General features: G+C 38.2%; 1 long non-coding RNA gene across 1 annotated transcript in view; it reads right to left on the bottom strand.

Moving 5' to 3' along the window:
- Positions 1 to 17,056, bottom strand: part of LOC307190513 — a 183,816-nt gene extending 166,760 nt beyond the window's left edge. The window contains exon 1 of the long non-coding RNA XR_013829481.1: positions 16,856 to 17,056. This is a non-coding gene — a long non-coding RNA (uncharacterized lncRNA). The remainder of the gene's footprint in view (positions 1 to 16,855) is intronic.
- Positions 17,057 to 20,150: the final 3,094 nt, after the last annotated feature.

Here is a 20,150-nt window from a genome sequence, read left to right as displayed (position 1 = left end):
GATTATTAGAACAGGAAGGGGCCTTAGAGATAATCCTGTCAATTCCTTCAGCTGGCATGCAAGGAAACTCTGACCAGGGCAGAGAAGTAATTCGCTTCAAATACTCATTAGCAGCAAAGCCAGGTCTGGTTCCCTTTCTCCCAACATACCATGTGTATTAATGGCAGCAAAGTCATATAAATTCTTGACAATAAATTGCCCCATACATAAAATTATTTTACCTTGTCATGGTTGTATAGGATAGTAAATATAAGGCTTGGAGAACTAGAGCTGGCATATGGTAAGTAATCAAAAGTGTTTATTGTTGGCATGATAACATAGCCAAACCCCTTGAAAAATAGGGCACACTTGCTCGATTTATATATTATTTGGCATTGAACTATGCTCATTCAAACATAGGGTTCTCAGAATGTTAAGATAAATCAAAGAGATAGTCTTTGCCCCCACAAATCTTGTAAGGTTTTAATAGTGTTTGCATGTATTAAATATATGGCAGAATCCTAAATAATCTGGTATGGACTACAAAAGCAACTAGGATTTCTGGAAGGAGGGAAATTGTGTGAAGAAGCCATGAGGATGTCTGATGTAAGCTGAATGTTTAATTATGCTTAGAAATTGGGAAGATGTAGAGGGGAAGGTAGGAGGAAGACCATGGATAAAGGAACACATTTTCATTTATCCATCCATTCATCTATTCACTCCAGATATTATGAACCTACAATATGATACACACAATTCTAAGTAGGAAGATATATCAGTGAACAAAAGTCTCCCATTATAGAATGATATTCTACTGGAAGAAACAGTCAAGAAACGTACAATTAAATAAATGTCAGATGAGAATTACTATAGAGAAAATAACACAATATAATAGCATATGAAATATGTTGGGTGGGTTGTTATACTGGGTGGTCAGAGATGGCTTCACTGATATAGCTACATTTGAGGAGAAGCCAGAAGAAATGAGAGGGACCCAAAGAATTTCTGGGTAAAGACTGTGGCAGTGACAAAGTGTCCAGGTCTGCAGAGCCAGTTCTGTGTTTTCATGGGTACTGTCCTAAGGAGTCCAGAATGGAACAATTCTAAACTTTTAATGGTTTCGATAGGGTATAATTCTTTTTATTTCAAATTTCTTCTTGTTCCTATTCCTTTTTAAAATGACTTTAGTGGTTTCTGTTTTATTCTTTCAATCCTAACTGATACAGTATTTGAAAGCAGAACTGCAGACCCACAAAGATGAAAATAGGAGATCAGTTATTTGACCAGTTAAACCTGTTTGGTTAAGATATCGGCATTGGTAGAATATGGATACAATTGGTCATCTTCATGATATGGCAAAAGAGTGGTAAATGGTCACTCAAATAATCAGCCTATGATGATCTCGAATAAAATGAATAATGAAGGCAAGTCTTTGTGACAGGTGGTACTGAGTCTGCCGATCTTTTATGAAGCCAAAATAAATATAAGAATTAGGGCAGGATTGGTGGCCGAATTGCTAATTCTGACATCACTGGGATCTTAAAAGAAAATACAAATCTGAGTTTAATTCACTGCTCAGAAGGCATGGTGAAAAAAATCAGAGATTTTATGACCAGGCTAAAAAGAATGCTGATCTCCTGTAGCCATACAGGATGATGTATCTGAAAAAAGTCAGCTGAACATTATCGTTGGATTCTACATGTTGTTGTACTACAATAAGTTAAATTAATAACATCACCGAATGCCTCATTTGAAAGTTGGGGAAATATAAGGAAACAGTAAGATTCTGAACATTGAAATTGAAGAAAACTGAGTAAATTTGAATATTATGAATGAAATTCTCTGATGGTTGCCAGCAGAAGTAACCATCCTATTTTGTGTAATGAGGCTGGTCCTGCCTTATTTAAGGATCACCTGAAGCAGGTAACCAACTGAAAAACAGCGATTTTCTTCATTCCTCAAGATCACTACCCTCACTTCCTCCAGATTATTACTGTACTGTAATACTAGCCTTTCTCAAGTGGGGAAATAATTCAAAGTCTGACCCAAGAATAGAGAGATTAATGTGAAAAATAAATTACAAGAGCTTACTAATTTATCTGGGGAATATATGGTGTGATATATTCTAGCTCTGTTAAACAAGAAGAGAACATAGCATCAGACTGAGAAATATTTACAAATATGAGTGAATTTAATAAGAGTCTGGGTCCTGGATCCACTGTGTTAGTTCAACTAACTGTGGATGCACCTAACATTTTTCTGGGAGTTGTCTGAAACATATACTGAGAAGGACCCTAAAATAAACTGAGACATCAGAAATTTCTATAAAAACAACTTGAAAACAAGTGGACGTGACCAATTTGATTTAATAAGAAACAAGAGCCAACTATATGTTAACTATAATAAACCAACCTTAAAAGATACCTGAAGTAAATGTAAATGTATGAGAAATATATATCATGCTTGCAAGCTGTCAAAAAAAAAGGCGAGAAGTGGCTACAGTAATATCAGACATACCAGTATTAGACAAAGAATACTACCGAAAATAAAAGTTTCATCTTACAGTGATCAAAGGGTCAGTCCATCAAGAGAATATGTTTATGTATTTAACAAAACTTCAATATTCAAATGGAAACTGAGAAATTAAATAGAAATATGCACAATTATATTTGGAGATTTAAACATTACACTCAGTAATTTTTAGAATAGAAAGAAAATCAGTAAGAGCGTAGAAAGTTTGAACAATATGATCAACCACATTTATCTAATTGATATTTACAGAATACTCCAACCATCAATAGCAAAATATGCATTTTTTCACCTTCACATAAAACATTTACCAAGATAAACTATATCTTATTCTGTGCCACAAAACAGTTACAATGTGTTAAGCAACTGAAGTCACACAAATATGTTCTTTTACCACAACAGAATCAAGTTAGAACTTAAAAATGGAAAAATATCTGGAAAAGGCCACATAGGTGGAAATTAAACAACACTCTTCTAAGTATACCATGGGTCAAATAAATCATAAGGAAAATTAGAAAATATTTAGAGTTAAATGAAAATAACATATCAAAATTTGCAGGATGCACATAAGGCAGTGCTACAAGGCAAACATATAGCATTAACTAGGAATCAAGAGAGGTTGGAGACTAAGAAACAAGCATTATTTTCATTTAAAAAAACATGTAACAAAAATAAACAAATGGGACCTAATGAAACTTGAAAGCTTTTGCACAGCAAAGGAAACCATAAACAAGACCAAAAGACAACCCTCAGAATGGGAGAAAATATTTGCAAATAAAGCAACTGACAAAGGATTAATCTCCAAAATTTACAAGCAGCTCATGCAGCTCAATAACAAAAAAACAAACAACCCAATCCAAAAATGGGCAGAAGACCTAAACAGACATTTCTCCAAAGAAGATATACAGACCGCCAACAAACACATGAAAGAATGCTCAACATCATTAATCATTAGAGAAATGAAAATCAAAACTACAATGAGATATCATCTCACACCAGTCAGAATGGTCATCATCAAAAAATCTAGAAACAATAAATGCTGGAGAGGGTGTGGAGAAAAGGGAACACTCTTGCACTGCTGGTAGAAATGTGAATTGGTTCAGCCACTGTGGAAAACAGTATGGAGGTTCCTTAAAAAACTACAAATAGAATTACCATATGACCCAGCAATCCCACTACTGGGCATATACCCTGAGAAAACCAAAATTCAAAAAGAGTCATGTACCAAAATGTTCATTGCAGCTCTATTTACAATAGCCAGGAGATGGAAACAACCTAAGTGCCCATCATCAGATGAATGCATAAAGAAGATGTGGCACATATATACAATGGAATATTACTCAGCCATAAAAAGAAACGAAATTGAGTTATTTGTAGTGAGGTGGATGGACCTAGAGTCTGTCATACAGAGTGAAGTAAGTCAGAAAGAGAGAGACAAATACCGTATGCTAACACACATGTATGGAATCTAAGGGAAAAAAAATGTCATGAAGAACCTAGGGGTAAGACAGGAATAAAGACATAGACCTACTAGAGAATGGACTTGAGGTTATGGGGAGGGGGAAGGGTAAGCTGTGACAAAGCGAGAGTGTGGCATGGACATATATACACTACCAAACGTAAAATAGATAGCTAGTAGGAAGCAGCCGCATAGCACAGGGAGATCAGCTCAGTGCTTTGTGACCACCTAGAGAGGTGGGATAGGGAGGGTGGGAGGGAGGGAGATGCAAGAGGGAAGAGATATGGGAACATATGTATATGTATAACTGATTCACTTTGTTATAAATCAGAAACTAACACACCATTGTAAAGCAATTATATACGAATAAAGATGTAAAAAAAATGTAGTTAAGAACCATTTGCTTGGAAAGGCAATATTTTGAGTCCATGTTTCTGAAATATTACCATTGTGTACCAAATGGCTGTCTTATTAGAAAGTGCAGATTTATCACTATTTTGATTTTTTTTAATCAGAAATTCAATAATAGAAGAGAAAAAGAAGTTAACTGAAACAGAGTATGTCTAATTAAGGCAATGCTTCTCATTCCAGTTGATGTGGCTGATGGTAAGTGTGTTGGACTAAGAGTCAGTCCTCCTGAAACTGATGTCCCCTAACTGACAGCATCTCTGGGCAAGTCACACTCCCTCTCTGAAATTTAGTTCCTTCATGTATACAGTGAACAAGTTACATTTATTGAAATATGCAGTCCAATGTATCCTGAAAATTGTATATTTTTGTTGGACAAATATCATTAAGCTCCTGATAATGTATTTTGCAAAGTGCTGAAGGAAATACAGAGGTTTTTATTGTTCCTTTTCTCAAATTGCTTATAATCTATTGCCCAAAATACATCTTACACAAGTAACAGAAATGCAGATTCATCTGTGAAAGAGGCTAAATCTAAGCATAATCCAAATCCTACGAGGATCCAGAAGAAAGAGCTAACATTTTCTTAGCGTAGGTCACAGAATTATGGATATCTGCATTTGCATATCATTGACTTGGTGAGCTCCTTACCTAGCATAGCTTCTCTTCATATTCTCCATATCAACAAATTGACCCCCAATCTTTAGATGTCCACAAGATTTATGGTAAGAAAATAAAATGTGTCACATTATCACATGCTCCAAGGTCAGGTATTATACAGGATAGCTATCTAATAGGCAAAACAGCCAACTGGTTTTCAAAAATGTGAAAACTACTTACCACCTCTGCAACATTTAGAGGCACGACTGCTTCCTTTTAAAAAAATACCACGGTAACGGAAAGGTTTTATATGAAGTAACCTCTTCAGATTGTTTGATGTAATGCAGCCAGAGCGATGTTTCTAAGTGTGTTCTCTGGATCAAATTGGCTTAGAAAAAATTAAAATGCTTATGTGAAGAATTCAAAGCCTGGGCTTCCCTGGTAGCGCAGTGGTTGAAAGTCCGCCTGCCGATGCAGGGGACACGGGTTAGTGCCCCGGTCCGGGAAGATCCCACATGCCCCGGAGCGGCTGGGCCCTGTGAGCCATGGCCGCTGAGCCTGCGCATCCGGAGCCTGTGCTCCGCAACGGGAGAGGCCACAACAGTGACAGGCCCGCATACTGCAAAAAAAAAAAAAAAAAAAAAAAAAAAAAAAAAAATTCAAAGCCTGCAATGGTGACACACATGATAACTACTGGGAATAGGGCAAATGAGGGCTTCACAAGAAAATCACGTTTAATTTGTAAGCCCTGACATAATTTTCTCTTTGCTCCAGGACTTCACTTTTACACATTTTTCTTTTGTTACTGTCCCTAGGCAATGACTTGCTGTGGACTAACTCCCCGGGGAAGGAATGTGCATGTGAACAAAACTGCAGGAAACCGAGCAAAGCCTCCCAGGGCCATTTTTTCTTTCCTTTCCCTCAGCCCATTATGACAAAATGAATATTGGCTACATTTAGGAGTTGAAGACATGTTTACATTGATCACTAAGTCTTAACCCCTAAATGAAAATTAAAATAAAATGCGCAATTTCTTTAATTCTTACCATTCTGTTAAACAATATGAAGCACAGTTTCAAGCTGCAGGAAAATGGGATGGATCGGGTATAGCCCTTATTTTCTCTATGTGACTCCAATATTATCCTTTAAGAAAAGCTGCTGAAAATAACCAGTCATTTTAAAGTAATTTAAACATATCCCAAACTGAAAATTCAATATGCCCCTGAGCTCTCCATGATCCATTTCAAGTTTTCTAAGTCTGTTTTCAATAAAAACTACCAGAGAATCCAAAGGCCATTTTCTAAATGGCCCCACCAGATTGCAGAAAATATACAGTATGTGGAATGAACCCAAGATGATATCTTATGATAAGCATGGCCTCTGAGGCAAACCTCAGCTCTTGAAGTTCAGAAGTGTAGGAATTGTACAGCAGCTTTCTGAGAAGTTACTGATATACTGATAAGGACACTTATGATTTTAACATTCGTTAAAATACTGTGTATTTAATATTTATTATTAGTGACCTCTCAAATCAATAATTTATTAAGGTCAACATTTCTCAAAGTGTGAAAACCACTGACAGCAGACACGTAAGTGGCATCGTTACAAGCTCACCATGTATTTACAATTCACCCTAAAATTTGAGAACATTAGTCTACATTATATGCATGAGGAAGCCAACACTCAGAATAATAGCCACTTGTCAAAAGGACAAGCAAATTAAGGATTCTAAGTCTATTTAATTCAAGGTTTTCTCCCCTATGTAACTCAGTCTCATGCCTGACCAACAAAAATCAAAATGCAACTCCTTTGCTTTTAATTCACTAAAATATCAAGGGTGCTCCTATCAGCTTTCACTGTAGTCTCTCATGGCGACTGGATCCTGGAGTTGAAAGTTTTTATTACCTAGTCCTTATGTTACCTACCCCGCACAGCCCCAGTGCTTTGACTATGAATTAATTTTTTTTCTTTATTCAATAATATAATTTACTACCTCTACATGGGACTCCTATTTCTAGGTGCTTCTCAAAAACAGCTACTTTTATATTTAATTGAAACGTTCTCCCTGTTGCTATTTCCACTGGCTGTTACACTCTGCTGTGAAGGTGGATCATAATACAGTTTGGCAATACCACGTCTATTTAAACTGATCTTATCATCTAACCTCACCAGGGTATTGAATCTCCAGCAGCCAGCACTGTTACTGACACATGACACTTAACTAATTGTATTGAATTAATCCATGAGTGTCCACTGCTAAGTAATAATTCATACAATGCCTTTTTTTTTTTTTTTTTTTTCGGTACACGGGCCTCTCACTTGGAGAGGCCCTTGGAGTGGCTGGGCCCGTGAGCCATGGCCACTGAGCCTGCACGTCTGGAGCCTGTGCTCCACAATGGGAGAGACCACAGCACTGAGAGGCCCGCGTACCGCAAAAAAAAAAAAAAGAAAACTGCCAGCTTAAAATAAACTACCACCACAACATTAATACTCATGTTGGAGCATTTTAGTCTTCGAAAACTAAATTTCTTCAGCAAGACTTTTTCTCTATTGCACAGAAGTCAGCATCACTGCAAATGGCATGATGAGAAAGCTAAAGATCTCTTGCTTTGTAAGAGAAACAAGTGTGTTCTGTGACTATCACAGCAAAGCACTGAAATGGCTCGAGATAAAACACCTGTGGTCAAGTCCTGGCTCCATCATTTCTAATGTGAGGCTTTAGACACCTGGCATAATTTAGGCATCTGTTTCCTTATCTGTAAAATGGGGATGATGGTACAATTTATATCCTGGGGTTGTGTGAGGCTCAAAGGAGATCATGTAGTACACTTTGTTTTCAAGCTTGGTTGCAAAGTGGAATCATTTTGAGACCTCTGGAAACTATTTATGCCTGTATTCATCACCAGGCATCAAGGCTTAACAGTTCTAGCAGTGTGATCTGGGATTTGGAGATTGAAGGAGATCTCCAGGTGATCCTAATAAACACATAGGTGTGGGAACTACTGGTCTATTACCATCCTGATAAGCACTGTGTCTCAACATATAATGTTCTATTACTATTACAGGTAACACCAGGTATGCAACCTTGGGCACGCCGATTAGCCTGACTGAGATGAGTTTTGTTGTACGTAAGGTCAAAATTTAAACAAGATTATATTAACTAGGTTGATGTGAGATGCCCAGCAAAATGCCTAGGTAGAAGCACATAGAAAAAAAATGTTTTCCCTCAAATTACCTTGTAGCTCTCCTTCTACAGCACTGTGAATATTAATAAATTAAGGACCAATATGAATATGGTACTCTGGGCTCTATGCAAAACATAGCACTAACCTACTCTCAGACAATTCGTTCTTGCTATACTGAAAGAATTACCCCTACCTGCTCTAAAATCTCCTGCCTCTTCACATTTGCTTACATAATCAAAGACCTATCCTTTTTTAAAATACAGCTCAAATTTTCCTTCTTGCCAGAAGCCTTCCTTACCTCCTGTTACCCCACTTTTAAAATTATTCCCTCCTCTGAACCTATAGATCAGGTTTTACCTCTCCCTGACATTGCTAAGTTCGACCTTGTACTATATTTGCATATGCCTTTAACCTCTAAGATTTGAGAGGAAGATTGTTGAGCAATTTACTTTTTCTTGGATCTCAACTAGTACAGAAAGGGAGCTAAATCTATTTTATTTCTTCTTATTATAGGCTCCAGCCTGATTTTATTTAAAGCACAAACAGTTTCGAACAGCAAGTTTCCAATTTTGTCAATCGTGTCGAAGACAGAGTTTGAGTATATCCAGTACTCATTGACATTTGCTGTTGTCCAAGCAAAATTTATGCATAAGCTTAATTCTCTCAAAGCCCTAGAACTATAACTTTACCATGTTTCTGAGGTGGGACAAAGCACTGGGCACAGCTTCACATGTTACAATCATCTGCTATTATAACTAAAGGTATAAATCTCACTTCCCTCAACATGATGCTTCAGTAGTCCAGGTTTTATTACTTCCTGGAGAGAATACTATAGAAGCACTTACTGACTTCTTTTTCCAACAATATTCCACGTAGTGATTATGGGAATAGCAGGTTGCTAAACCTGCTAAACCCTAAATCCCAGTTCCAAAATCTTAATGAGAAACCCATGTACTTCTAACAGAGTCAATTTGCTTACACCTGATGAGAAGAATTGAAAGGTTGTATATCATATATAAATAGTTTTAGAGTGGCATAAACTACCATTTTAAAATTATGAAATCTCTGCTTTTTTGTTAAGTGCCATTAGACCCTTGTTAAATTAATTTTATACCTTGAGAATCCCACTACCAGGAACTTGGATTTTCTTCCTTTGTTGACTAAACTTGAAGGGGTCTCTGTGTTTTGGGTCACTGGGATACTTAGAATAATGGCCCTCCAAAAGTAGGCACACTTTAATCCCTGGGATCTGTGAATAGCTTACTTTAAACTGTCAATAGCATTTTTCACATGTGATTAAGGTAATTAGTCTGGATCACCCAGGTGGGCCCAATTTATTCATAGGTATCCTTAAAATGAGAGGATTATTTCTGACTGGGGCCAAAGGGATGAAATGATAGAAAAGGAGGTAGCAGAGATTCCAAATGTGAGACATTCTATCTTCCTTTGCTGGCTTTGAAGATGGAGGGAGAGTTACCAAGAGCGAAGAAACAGAGGTGACCTTTAGAAGCTAAGAACGGCCCTGAGCAGACAGACAGCAAGGATACAGGCCCTCTGCCCTACAAGCACATGGAACTCAATTCTTCCGACAAAATGAACGAAGGGAATGGATTTTTCCCCTAAGAATCTCCAGAAAGGAACATGGTCTCCTTGCCATTTTGATTTCAGCCAATGAGACCCTAGTCAGATTTCTGGCCTACAGTACTATATAATGATACCTGTTTTAAGCTGCTGTTTGTACTAGCATTAGAATGTTAATACAGACACTTTGTTGAGGCTCCGGAAAGAAGAAAAAAAATGAAAAGATAGTATTACCGAACCAGGTCCATTTGTCCCAACAGGCGAGCCGAACGCTGAGACGCCAACGAGGTTTGCGGGAGAGAACGAGCTTATTCACAAGGTAGCCGAGCCAGGAGATCCGAGAACAAGCCTCAAACCCACCTCCTCAAGGCGAGGGGAGTTGGGTATTTATGGGATACTCAGGGTGGTCTTAGGTGTGGGGTAAGGTTTGGAGGTAGGGAAAAAAGTACGGTAATCAGTGTTCTACGCAGGCGCAAATGGACTCCCTTAGCAAACTGGGAGGGTGGGCTTTCCGGAGCCCTGACCTTAAAAGGCCATTCATCAGCACCTGCGCTGGCCCAATTTTAGGGCGGGTGGTCCCAACCAGCGCCAGCTGCCTATCACCGGGCAGGAGCTGACTACAAGTTCCTGTAAAACAACGGGGTTAAGTGAAGCTGGGAAGGTGTGCAATTAAATGGGGGGCGGGGCAGGGGGGAGGAGGTGGGGGGAGAAAAAGCGAGCTTAAACAGTGAAGGCAGTTTAAGATTCATGCATTTCATTGTATGTAAATTATACCTCAATAAAGTTCATTTGTAAAAAATGGTTACCTTCTCAAAATATTTTTCTTTTGTAGGAAATGATCTGGTCGAGAAGGACAAATCTAAGAAAGCCGGAAGAAAGAGGTCAGTTGCAGGAGGGATGTCCTTGAGTAGGAAGTAGGGGTGGATCCAGAAAGTTAAGTGAAGCTGTTGACTTTTTTTTTTTAACATCTTTATTGGGGTATAATTGCTTTACAATGGTGTGTTAGTTTCTGCTTTATAACAAAGTGAATCAGTTATACATATGTTCCCATATCTCTTCCCTCTTGCGTCTCCCTCCCTCCCACCCTCCAGGGGGTCACAAAGCCCCGAGCTGATATCCCTGTGCTATGCGGCTGCTTCCCACTAGCTATCTACCTTACGTTTGTTAGTGTAAATATGTCCATGCCGCTCTCTCGCTTTGGAAGCCGTTGACTTTTAAGAAATGCAGGTAAAGTTTATGTGTTTTAACATGATGAATGCCAGAGTAAATAGTCACAGATTCTGGTAAAATGGTGCATTTTCATCTGTTTTCTCATTTAAACATGAGTGAAGCTAGCAAATGAGAGTGAAGAAGTACAGAGGTATTGGATGTTTGAACAAAGTTTTTTTTTTTTTTTTTTTTTTTTAAGTGTGAAACAACATTTCATAGAGTGGGAGAATAAACTAGCCTTAGCTCTGTGGCTCACCCATTCCCTCTGCTCTTCACCTTAGGCTTCCTTTTACTGTGATTCTTTCCCTCATCATTGGGGTGTCTTGTTTGAGCAGCGGTGGTTGCAGAGGCTGCAGTGTCAGTTTCACAATCTTTGTTTATAGGTTGATCATCACCAAGGAATCTCAGAGTGAGACTTTGGAGGCACAGGGAAGGAATCTACAGGATGGAGCTGGAGTATGCCCACCACACAGTGCACATAACACTTCTCAGAGAAGATTTCTGCTTGGCTTCTCAGATTCCTTGCAGATCCCAGGGCCCTGTGAATTTAAGAGAGCAACGGGCTCCCAGCAGCCAGTGGCAACTGGAGCCACTGGGACTGGGGTGGGAATGCAGGGGGAGCTCATGAGAGGAACTTCCAGGGCTAGAGTAACAAGAGAGGGGTCAGCGGGTGCAAGTGTCCCATTTTGACAGGAACTGATGAGACGGGCCTGGCTGACTCAGGTGAAAGGTAAACGTCCAGGTTTCTGGGCTCTAAAACCATGCAGAAGTCTTGATGATGAGAGACAGCTCCCTAGCCCTGTTCCATCATTGGGCTTCTTCCTTTTAGCATTCTTCAGCGTTAGCTCTAGAGAGGGGTCTGTTTAGACCTAGGCACCATTTCTGAGCTCTCACAATCTCAGCACTTTGTCTTCTACACTATCCACTCCCTACACGAAAAGCTCTTTACTGGAATCTCTGTGGTGACACACCTGTTGCTCAGGGCCTTTGGATCTGAGTTTTTCTAGGGCCACAAAGAAAAACACAAAGCCAAGAAATCTGAACTTTAAGAAGAGCTCCTGTTCTGGTTCATTTATGTTCACTGAAGGAGAAAGGAGCTGGAGAAAGAGGTATTAAACTCCATGGGTCATGAAGAAAGGCTCTAAAAAAATAAAATTATGATAAAGCAAGGGCGATGATAACAAAATTATTGAGACATGTACAAAATATAGTGAATGACCTTCATTATAAGTTCTGAGTAGATCAGATCCTTATTGGTGGTTTGCAAACTCAGTAGTTTCCTGGATGAAATCTTCAACTGGCCCCTGCACTTGGAGGGCAAGGAGAGACCAAAGAAAGAGGCAGACATTTCAGGACTGTTAGGTGGCAGGCAGTTTTTATAAGCAAGGGAACTTCCATATGAAGTTTGGTAAACACCCAATACACGTAGAACCTTTCTGTACCCGTACAACCATTCTTTCATTTTCTGTACTGTATTCAATAAATTATATAAGATATTCAACACTGTATTATAAAGTAGGCTTTGTGTTAGATGATGTTGCCCAACTGTAGGCTAATGTGTTTTGAGCACGTTTAAGGTAGGCTAGGCTAAGCTGTGATGTTCAGTATGTTAGGTGTATTACTGTGAAGGTTTCAACTTATGATAGGTTTATCATATGTCAAGAAAGATTTGTATATTTTCTTATATATATTTGAATATATATACATATTTATACATGCCTGTAAATATACATACATGCACTTACATACATGCACACATATATACACGTTCAAAAGCACCATGTGTAAACTCATTTTAGAATTTCTATGTTATCTGAACAGGTAGATATTTAATGCTGAACACCAGTCCCTATTTCTGTGTCCCTTGTCATCTTGGTTGTCTAAAGGTTTTTTTTTCTCCCCCTTGTAAATTTCTCAGGAAAAGCACATAGTTACAATATTCTGTGAATGGTGAATGTTTGTTGATAAATGTGTATGTGCCTTTATATTTCACAGTCAAGTATATTTTAACCATCCTCCTTTAACAGAGATTTTGGAATAATTTTTAAAAGAAAAATTGTAATGGTAGAGAGTTCCAAATATTCTTCACCCAGCTTCTACTATTGTTAATATCCTACATCACCATGGTACACTTATCAAAACTAAGAAATCAACATCGGTCCATTGCTCTGAACTAAACTTCTGATTTTATTTTATTTATTTATTTATTTATTTTTGCGGTACACGGGCCTCTCACTGTTGTGGCCTCTCCCGTTGCGGAGCACAGGCTCCAGACGCGCAGGCTCAGCAGCCATGGCTCACGGGCCCAGCCGCTCTGCGGCATGTCGGATCTTCCTGGACTGGGGCACAAATCTGTGTCCCCTGCATCGGCAGGCGGACTCTCAACCACTGCGCCACCAGGGAAGCCCAGGTTTTATTTACATTTTACTAGTTTTACCTTTTCCTGTTCCAGGATTCAGACCAGGATGCCACATTGCATTTAATCATCATGTCTTCTTAATCTTTTTTTTTTTTTGATGACATTCACAGAATTTCCTTATTTTTGATGACCTCGATAACAATTTGGAGGAGTGCTGGTCAGGTATTTTGTAGAATGTCCCTCAGTTGGGATTTGTCTGACATGTAATTTTCATGATTAGACTTGGGTTATGTGGTTTTCGAGGAAGACCACAAAGGTGAAGTGTCACTCTTACCACATCACTTCAAGGTTACAGGTATCAGCATGGCTTCTCATGATGTTAGCCTTGCTTACCTGGCTGAGACAGCGCTTGTAAGGTTTCTCCACTGTAAAGTTACATTTTTTCCTCCTACCACACTGTATTATTTAGAAGTAAGTCATTAAGTTCAGTCCCTTTCACAACAAGCCTCTATATTCTGTTTTTTGGGCACGTCCTTACTTTCTGACATTACAAGACTTTTTGTTTAGGTAAAAATAAGTTTTTATTTAAAAAAATTCTTGAATGTTAGGAGACATTTACATGTAATTCACAGATTCTTTACAAAATAATTGCCAATCTTTGTCCAATTGTAATTTTTTTCTATACAGTCTTGGAAATTTTGCAGTGACATAGTATTTGCAAAATATGTTTTTTAGAAAGCATCACAATGCTAAATTTTGGCAAAATGATGTTTAAAACTAAAATTTTTACATGCAAGTCAGCTCTCAAACGCCCATATTCTTTATTCCAGTGACAGGTAATGGAAGAATGAACGTTAAACTGACTTACTGAGGAAATAATGAATAAATACTCTGTAAACTTCTCAAACTTACTCAAATTTTTAAATTACTTTCAGAAGCAGTGCCATTACAAAGTATCAACAGTCACACTAGGTACTCAAGTAAAATGAGTGTTAATCAAATTAACACTCAAAAAATGGAAATATTGTTGCAAAGAGGCACCTTAGTTGTAAGATTTGTTAAAGAAGTCTTTATTACAATGAAGGCTTATGGTACAGGGCATACATCCTAGAGAAGACAATTTCTTCACACAGGATAATGATAATTCATCCCTTCTGAAAGTTAATAACATCTCTTTAATAGCATTGCTGGGATAAAAAAAAAGATAGAAGTTCGAAATATGATGGCAACATATGAAAGTGGCTGAAAAATAGCCTCTATTTTTCTTCTCTCCCAGCCATAGAAGCATCTGTTTTGCCAAATAATACCGCTTCCTTTTATTGAAAAATGGCATTTAGAAATCAATATCTAAGTACCAGCTGTGCTTATTGCTGCTGTGTTGTCACTTTAAGCTTCACTTTTAAGAGCTTTAGAATAATAGTTATCCCTTTCACATACAATTAAGTAAATACATTCAAATATTTTAGGGCTTCCCTGGTGGCGCAGTGGTTCAGAGTCCGCCTGCTGACGCAGGGGACGTGGGTTCGTGCCCCGGTCCAGGAAGATCCCACATGCCATGGAGCGGCTGGGCCCGTGAGCCATGGCTGCTGAGCCTGCGCGTCCAGAGCCTGTGCTCCGCAACGAGAGAGGCCACAACAGTGAGAGGCCCGTGTACCGCAAAAAAACAAACAAACAAAAAAAAAACAAATATTTTAAACTGCATTTAAAATTCAATACGTTCAATTTTGTTTTCAATATTTAAGTTACGTGACTGAAAATAAATCCTAAAGGATGTTTTCTTTTTTTCTGCTGAAAACAAAGGGAGCCTGTAAACCACAGAAGTTTATTCTCAATGATAAATCTATAGACCCTCTGCACCTAGTCATGCTATAGAAAGAGGCTCAACAGGAGATTAGTATGAATTACAAGCTTCTGATGTGTACAAAGACAAGACAGACAGAAACTGGTCATGTTTCAGAAATTGGTGTTTTGAGGGGAAGGGATAAATTGGAAGATTGGGATTGACATATACACACTAATATATATAAAACAGATAATTAATAAGGACCTACAGCACAAGGAGCTCTACTCAATACTCTGTAATGGCCTATATGGGAAAAGAACCTAAAAAAGAGTCGATATACAATATGTATATGTATAACAGATTCACTTTGCTGTACACCTGAAACTAACACAACATTGTAAATCAACTATACTCCAATAAAAGTTTAAAAATTAAAAAAAAAAAAAAAAAGAAATTGGTGGTTTTACAACCAACCCCAGGAAGAGGGACTCACCAAGACCTTCCAGAGATAGGCCCTCTAAGCCACCAGTGGTCTTTTGGCCCCGTCATTGAAATAGACCAGGTCTTATATATCCCTTACTGGATGTACTGACCTGGGATGTCTTTCATTTCTGATAAATGGAAGCGGGCCTGAAGTTGATCCTGTATAATTTTATGGTTCCCACCTGGCCCTTGGGCATGTCTAAGGTGATCACTACAAAATATACTTCAAAATGGAGCCCTGAGGCACTTGACGAATGAATGAAAGCAGTCTCACCTGTTCTATGCGATGACTGCTCAAGCCGTGCCTTGTGCCAAATACACACAGACTTGCAAACAAATGCCCAGCCTGGTCCCTTATGAGAAAGATGCCAAGCCACGCTGATACATTTGGATCAACTTCTCCCCTGAGGGGATTTTATGGACATCTGCCACTTCTTCAACTTTAATACAACTTGCTTGTACCTTATCCTTAAGAGACTTTACCTGAGTTACACCTGGAATATGAAGCATCTCATCACTACTGCTATGCTTAGCCATGTCCATTCTTCTACTTCAGTTTTGAGATTTCTGTATTTAGATACAGTATCATAAATAAAGATCACCTCACAGTGTAGCCTAACGAGGAATTGCTTAATTTTTTATTATTTCTAGTATATAATTTGAGTGCTAATTTAAATGTAATGCTTTTAACTCAGACTTTTACTATTATGTTTTTATAAGCTCCCTAAAAACTTTAATAGACCATTAAGGTTATGAACTAACCCCCTAGGGGAGTCTGGAGTCTATTTAAACACCCCAGGTTCTTGACACAGGAAAGTTATCTTGCCCAGGATCACAGGAGCAAGTAAACAACAGAAGTTATAGCTAAACTTGGTGTGCTCCTTACCAGCACTATGCTGAGCACCTGACATGAACTATCTCATTTAATCCACACAACAACCATAGAAGGTGGACATTATCATAAACTCTCTAACAGGATGAGGGAGACCAAAGCATAATCAAGGTTACATAGCCCGTACATGGCAAAACCAGTACTAGAAATCAGGCATCCGCTTCCAAATTCCACCTATTAACCAGACAAGTCCGACACAACACAGGCCCCGCTTTCTTCACGAATGAGTTCAGCTCACCAGTGACTCTCTTTTCTCACTTCGGAAACAGGAGGAAGGCAAGTTCAATGTGCATGAAGGAACATGGCCACATAACCCCAAATTTCTCTTTGATGTCAGTGATGTACAGAAGTATTGGATGAAATCAAGGTTGAAAAAAAGGTAACTTACGTTGCAGAGAATCTCCCCAAGAGCCACAGAAGTCACCTCAGTCCCCTCAGTCTCAGGGAGAGAAGCAGTTGCGTTGAGCACTTGCAGCCTTATATGGTCACTCTTCCTTGACAGGAAGAGGCAGATGATCACAGGAAGCAGCATCACTGGTGTATTTGTGAAGGGGACGTGCCAGCAGCCCATGTGTTTCACAGCTTCTATATCCTTGTGTATTCAGTGAGACAGTTCCTATTATTATTAATAAAGTTATTAATTTATTATAACTATAAATTATTGTTATTAATAAAGTATTCAGAATATCTCAGAATCTAAGTAGCATGTTTTAATATCTTTGAATTTTAGCAACACAACTGCATTTTGATTACACAAATGAGAAAGCTAAGTGTCAATGGGGTTAAATAATCTGCCCAAGGTCACATGCCTAGTAAGTGGTGGTTCCAAGACTGTAATGTAAGTCTCTTTGACTCCAAAACATGTTACTTTAACCACATTTTCTTTCATGGCAAAACAGGAATGAAAGAGTTATTAGGCCAGAGTCACAACGATGCTGTAAGGATTAGAATATCATTGACTGAAAAATGTCTGTTCCACTCCTTCTCCCTATTGAAATCTATTTTTCCTGTGCCTCTCATGTCTGAACTTCACTGTTTAATTTAATGGAACTAGGAAGAGAAAATCTTTTGGGTAATTCTAAGAATACTGTTCTCCACAATCTAGAATAATGATATATTCTATTTTATTTATATGTGGTTATGAAATTATTATTTCAATCTACTAAAAAGTAGACTTAACATCTAATAATTGTTAATCATTTGGTAGGCTACTACTGACACCATGTTTGCACCTAGTACGGTTAGATGCTAAACCCCCAAAGACACCAATTTTTCCTAATATGTTCCACCCTATGCATCCTACTATAATCTTTAAGTAGCTTTTTATAAGGTAATATTTCCCAAACTTTATCCATTTACATACCACATTCATAATGTTATCTGCATACTATCTGTTTGTTTAATATATTTCTTTAAATTCAAAAATTCAAATTTTTGACTCATCTACTTATATTTCTTTAATATGTATTTAAAATAGATATATAACTTAAAATTTAAAGTTACTCTATATATTAACAAAAACCAATTTGTGTTATACAGAAACACAGGTGTGGACCTTGGAGAAAATACCAAATTGGAAGTGATAGAGTTTTTATTAAAAAAAAAAAAAAAGGCCAATTTTGATGTCCAGTGCCCCACACCAGCAGTATGAGTTGCTGTATCTATATCCTGTGTGTCAGGGGGTCAATTAATTAACCTTTAAAAGGAAGTATGTAATCATTTCCCAGTTCTTTGAGACAGCCTTTAACACTGTTAGACATATAATAGATATTGAATAAATGATGTTAGATTGTTTTTTATCACCTAACTGAATTATAGAAACTTTCTTGGGAATACCTTTTGAGAATCACACTTAATTTTCCAACCAGTTAATAATCATCCATGATAGATAAAAATGTATTTGCTAAAATGAATTATACCCAAACCTGTTCTTTTTATCATTATTCTATTATACTATAGATAGCATGAAAAGGGACTGGCATTATAAGGGATTCTTTGGAACACTGTTTCTGACAGTTCATTTCAAATTGCAGCCTATAGAGGAGTTACCAAAGCCACAGCGATTTCAGTAAATTGGTGCAATTTTAATGCCCATCTTGCCTGATTGTTTTTCAAGAAATCAATAACAAAACACAGTCCTTGACAAATGACTCTAAAGCTTAGTTACCATACTGCAGCACAGTTCTCACAGGGTGCTTGTAAATCTGTGGATTCCGGGACTGAGACACCTAAAGTTTCAGAGTTGGAGAGTAAACGAGAATTGTTTAGCCCGGTTCTCAGTAGCTGAAGCTTCACATGCAAGGCCAAGGTATTCTTCTCATAGATACCGCCAGATATCACGCACAAAAACCGCATCCCAGAAGTATTATCTAAATGGTTTCTTTGTTCTCCGATTTCTATTTGGTTTTGACCAATGATAAATACTGGAAAGAGACTGAAGAGTGGGATAAAAAGAGAGGCTCTCTACTTTCAGGGCTCTAGGCTGGCAGTAAATAATTTCCTCTGTTAAAATTTCCTCTCTTGACTGGTGGTTCTTATCTACAGCTGGATTGCTCTCAGGTTCTGCTAGTAACTCTCACCTTCTGTCCCCTTAAAATCATAGGTAGTAATTGCTTAACTCAGCTGCTAGCCCAGGGTGCTTCATCAATCCTTGGTAGTTTTCTTTAACTGTCCATATTCTCATATTAGTCCTTCTATTAAATGGTATTTAATAACCCCTTTTGAGCCTGCACTTATTTTCTTGCTGGGACCCTTGATACAATGATACCAGGAGGGGATCCAAGAGATTCTCAAAACGGGAATACGGGATCGGATTTTTCATATATTTGACAAATGCATGAATATTCTGGTGAGAATGGGACCCTGATAGCATATGACTTGCAATGACATCATGATTATACAATTTACAGTGATAGGGTATGCAAAGTAGTGCAAATGGAGTGTAAGATGTGAGAGTTGGAGTATCTTTGACAACTTAGAATGACAAGGAAGAATAAAGAAAAAGTGTGGCTTAAGATGCTACTTCTGAGAAAACTAGAGGCTACACAGAAAAATGGACAAAGTATATGCGTTTAATGCCCAATTCAGGACAGGAGAGAAAAGAACGATTTACCAGTTGTAATGATTGTGGAACAATCTCTGGGTCTGAATATACAGGTTGTAAAGTTGCCAAATCCACTGTCTTCAATTCATCCTTTTTTTTTTTGGCAAAACTGCACAGCTTGTGGGATCTTAGTTCCCTGCAAGGGATTGAACCTGGGCCCTTGGCACTGAAAGCGAGGAGTCTCGACCACTGGACCACCAGGGAATTCCCCATCCAATTTTCCCATAGTGTAGGGAAAAGACTGAGACTCTGAGATATAGGATGGGAACACCTGATCCGATGTAGCCAAGGAAAAGGACTTGAGCATCTAAATCACACAGAACTTTCTTGCTAAAGAGAACATATTTCTACCTTCCCTCATGACCTCTAAGCACCTACTGAGAGGTAGCTGCCAACATGGCTGGCACAAAAAACAAAGCCTGGCCCAAGAGGAGTTAGCCTACACAACAGAAAAATTACAAGATCTTGCCAATTTGAATCAGAAGAATCATGGGTACATGTATGATTTTTTTTTTTTAATTTGTCAACACGAATGCACTCACTTGAGATTTAAAGTAGTGGCTTGCATTAGCTTTCCAAT

This window comes from Stenella coeruleoalba (assembly GCF_951394435.1).
Source record: "Stenella coeruleoalba genome assembly, chromosome: 8".
Classification (NCBI taxonomy): domain Eukaryota; kingdom Metazoa; phylum Chordata; class Mammalia; order Artiodactyla; family Delphinidae; genus Stenella; species Stenella coeruleoalba.
This window is presented reverse-complemented; position numbering and strand designations above follow the sequence as displayed.